Consider the following 5,031-nt stretch of genomic DNA (forward strand, 5'->3'; position numbering starts at 1 on the left):
CCCCCAACACCTACCCTACAGACCTCTATCTCCTAGAGAGATGGAGGCATTATCAATCTGTGGCACCACTTAGATTCTGGGTCAGAGATAACCCTGTCACCAGACCACAGATGATGATGAATTCCCCGGAGGTAAATGTCTCCTTGATCTCCTACCAAATAATCTGTTTCATCCTTGCCAACAGGATCTTATTTATTTTTTTCTGATAAGATAAGTGTATCTCAAAATGGACATTGGGTGCCTCCCCAGGATGAATCTGGATCAGTAGAAATCAGTCATAGTAACCCCAGTCCCTTCATCTAGTGACTGCCTTAGGCCTGGCAGGGCAATGCAAATCTGGCCAATACTTTGTGAGAGGACACTTGGTAGGGGGTTTATAGAAGCTTTGTCTGCTTTCTTAAAAAGAGACATAAAACAGACTTTTATTTTCCACCTCTGGTCAGTGTCACCTGTTCTCATAGTGGGAACAGCTACCTTGGAACTCTGAGGGAAGCCACAGTGAAATGACAAGGAAATGAGCTAAGAAATGTACAGAAAGACAGGGAGAATCTGCTCAATAACCAATCCCTCATCAACTCTACCATCAACCGCTTGTTTGATAAGCTAATAAATTTCCAGTTGTTTATTTTAGTTGGTGTTTTCTGTTGCTTCAAGCTACATGAAAACTGATAGAAGGTTCATTCAGCCTTCTTCAGGCAACCTCCCTCTGCAACACAAATATGAAGCAGTTCACAACTGATACTTACCACCTTCTCATTTCAGATGAGTACACTAAAGAGCCAACATATAGGAATGTTGCTAACATTTCCCAAGAGGTGGTGGTAGAGCTGATCTTCTAACTGACATGTCTCTAACTCCAGAGCAAGATCTTTCTGCTACATCAGTCTTTGATGGACAGTGAAAGGGCTGTTGACTCTTTGAGGAAGCTGTAGATACAAGTCTTAGCATTCACAAATATAAATATAAATTGGATATAAATGTATATATCTTTTGGAAGTAAATGATGAAATTATTTTTAAAAAATCCTAGGAGTCTCCAAATACTCAGGATATAGAGTGAATGTATTAAGCCCTTGAAAATTGTGCTGTGGGGGCCTGGATGGCCCAGTCGGTTAGGCGTCCGACTTTGGATTTCAGCTCAGATCATGATCTCAGGGTTGTGGAATCAAGCCCTGCTTTGGGCTCTGTGCTGGGCATGGAGCCTGCTGAGGATTCCTTCTCTCCCACTCCCTCTGCTCCTACCCGTCTCCCTCTCTAAAAAAAAAAAAAAAAATAGAGTGAGAGAAAGAAAATCAATTGTGCTCTAGTAGGATAATGTTATATGTATGAAACATCATTTTCTTTTCCAGCACAAGGAGGACTATGTATTTCAGTCTTTCTTTTCAACCTCAAGAACCATAGTAGATGGAAGGAGCCTACGATATAAAAATTTGTGAAAAGGCCAATTGCTTTCAAGTTCTACCTGTGGGTTTGCAAAGCTGTCTTAATACAATCAGTAGAAGAAATGTGGTTCTATGCAGAATTATAGGGTTTATACTCAAAGAAGAGATAAGATCTCAGAACAGATAAGGCAAGCTTCCTAAATATAATTACCTAGCATTAAAGAATATTTTATTGATATATTATTATCCAATATTCCATACTGAATTTGTTCTCAAGCTTTCTGTTAAACAATAGTAAGCTGATTGCCTCCACAGAACTTCTATTCTAGTAGCATACACACACAATAAGGAAGAAATAAGTAAAATGTAGAGCAAATTAGCAACTATTATTAAAGATAAACATGAATGGAAGTAAGTGGGAGAGAGGCAGATAGTGAACACTTTTGGTAGGGCTGCTTGGGAAATATGCACATTGAAGTTCATTTTTAAAAATTAAGTGTATCAGATTGTCATTTATACACAGTAAAGTGCACCTATTCCAAGAGTACCATTTAGCACATTTTGGCAAATGCATATATTCCCATTAGCACTACTATAGTGAAACTATAGAACACCTCTATCACCCTAAAACTTTCTTTGTGCCCTTTTTTTAATGATCCTTGTTTTGTAATTCCAGGAAATCCCTAATCTTCTTTCTGTATATAAGATTTTCCTTTTCTAAAATTGTATATAAATAGAGTCTTACAGCATATACTCTTTTGTATCTGGTCTCTTTAGCTCAATATATTGTTTTGGGAATTCATCCATACTATTGTACAAGTTTGACCCTATTTATTTATTTATAAGTTTTTAAATTTTATTTTTATTTATTTCCCTTTTAGGAACATACTGCACTCAGTTTATCCATTCATCTTTTTTTTTTAAATTTTATTATGTTATGTTAGTCACCATATATTACATCATTAGTTTGATGTAGTGTTCCATGATTCATTGTTTGCATATAACACCCAGTGCTCCATGCAATACGTGCCCTTCTTAATACCCATCACCGGGCTAACACATCTCCCCACCTACCTCTCCCCTAAAACCCTCAGTTTGTTTCTCAGAGTCCATAGTCTCTCATGGGTCATCTCCCTCTCCGATTTCCCCCCTTCATTTTTCCCTTCCTACTATCTTCTTCTTCTCCTTCCTTTTTTTTTTTTTAACATATAATGTATTACTTGTTTCAGAGGTATCAGTCTTGAATCACAGACCTATCCATTCATCTCTGACGGACATTTGGGTTGTTTCTACTTTTTACTATAATGAAATATGTATACACATCTATTAGTGGGCATACGTTTTCATTTCTCCTGGGTAAATATCTAGGGGAATTGTTGGGGCATATGGGAGGTGTTTAACTTTATCAAGAAAGCTACCAAACTGTTTTCAAAGTGACTATAATGATATATTCTCCCATTAACAAATGCATGCCAGATCCAATGGGTTCATATCCTCACCAACACATGGTATCATCAGTGTTTTGTTGTGGTAGTTTCGATTTGCATTTTTCTGAAAATGAATGATATTGAACATATGTTCAGGTGTTATTGGTATACACACACACACACACAGTCGGCTCATTTTTAATTGGGTTATTTGGTATCTAATTTGTGAGGTCCTTATATATTTTGGACTTAAGACTTTTTAAAAAATATTCACTGCAAATATTTCCTCCCAGTTGGCAGCTTAGCTTTTTGTGTTCTTAATGGTATCCTTTGAAGAGCACAAGTATCATTTCTTGAATAACCCATGCTTTTTGGGGTGCCTGGGTGGCTCAGTCGTTAAGCGCCTGCCTTTGGCTCAGGTCATGATCCCAGAGTCCTGGGATCGAGCCCCGCATCAGGCTCCCTGCTTGGCAGGAAGCCTGCTTCTCCCTCTTCCACTCCCCCTGCTTGTGTTCCTCTCTCACTGTGTCTCTCTCTGTCAAATAAATAAATAAAATCTTAAAAAAAATAATAATCCATGCTTTTTGTTCTTATCTAAGAAACCTCTGTCCATCCCTAGGTCATGAAGATTTTCTTCTGTGTTTTGTTCTTCATGTTTTATAATATATTAGCATTTATATTTAGGCCTACAATCCTATTAGATTTAATTATTGTGTGATGTAAGCTAAGGGTTAAGATGCATTTTTTTTTCCTATATGGAAATCTGGTTGTTCTAGTATCATTTGTTAAAAAGACTAACATTTCCCCATTGCATTACCTTGGTACTGTAAAAAATCAGTTGAACGTTTGTGTTGTCTATTTGTGGACTCTTTACTCTCTTCCATCAGTTAACTTATCTATCCTGAAATCAATACAACATTACCTTGATAATGACTTACAATATCTTGAAATTAGGTAATATAAGCTTTCTAACTTTTTCTACCTTACCTTTTTTGTCTTTCCACAATATTTTAGAATGATCTTGTCTTTTTCTATGAAAATTTTCTATTGGGATTTGGATAGGAATTGTGTTTTCTAATTATTAATTGACATTACATGGAAATAAAATTGAATTTTATATATTGATCTTGTTTCCTGAGATCTTGCTTATTTCACTCATTTAAAGTAGATTTCTTTGTATATTACCTAGGATTTTCTAAGAACATGCTCATGTTATCTGCAAATAGACAGTATTTTATTTCTTCCTTACCAATCTACTGATCTCTATGGTTTTTGTTTTAATTTTATGGCACTGATTAGGACCTCCAATACAAAGTAGAATATAAATGGTCCTTCTTTGTTCCTTATTTTAAGGGAAATCATTCACCCTTGTAGTAAGTATTATGTTAGATGTAGGCTTTTCATAGATGTTCTTTATCATATTGAGATGGCTTTTATAATATATAGGCAGTTGAATATTATCAAATAATTCTGTATCAATTAAAATGAGCACATGCCTTTTTTATTTTGTTATGAATTACATTGATTGATTTTCAAATGTTAAACCAAAATTACATTCATGAGATAAACTCCACTTAGCCATGCTATAGTATTTGATATTTTTAGGTTTCTAAGTTTAATTTGCTAATATTTTAAGGATTTTTTATGTCTACATTAATGAAGGATTTAGTCTGTAGTTTTATTTTTGTACACTGTCTAGTTTTGGTGTTAAGGTGATGCTCATTTCATAAAAATAAGTGGCAAGTGTTCCTTGTAGCCTCTGCAAGAGGTAGTACTGGTATTCCTTCTTTCTGAAATGTACACTAAAGTACACTGATGCAGCCATCTGGGTCTACAGTTTTCTTCATGAGAAAGTATTTACTTATAAATTCAATGTTTTTAATAGGTTATTAGTTTTTTATATTTCTCCTTAAGTCAATTTTGGTAATTTGTATTTTCTAAGGAATTTGTCCTTTTCTTCTATGTAGTTAGAAATATGTAGTATTAGGGGCGCCTGGGTGGCTCAGTTGGTTAAGCGACTGCCTTCGGCTCAGGTCATGATCCTGGAGTCCCTGGATCGAGTCCCGCATCGGGCTCCCTGCTCGGCAGGGAGTCTGCTTCTCCCTCTGACCCTCCCCCCTCTCATGCTCTCTCTCTCATTCTCTCTCTCTCAAATAAATAAATAAAATCTTTTAAAAAAAAAAGAAATATGTAGTATTAGAAGCTATTAATAATGTGGGGGGG

This window comes from Neomonachus schauinslandi, chromosome 11 (genome assembly GCF_002201575.2).
Source record: "Neomonachus schauinslandi chromosome 11, ASM220157v2, whole genome shotgun sequence".
Taxonomy (NCBI): Eukaryota; Metazoa; Chordata; class Mammalia; order Carnivora; family Phocidae; genus Neomonachus; species Neomonachus schauinslandi.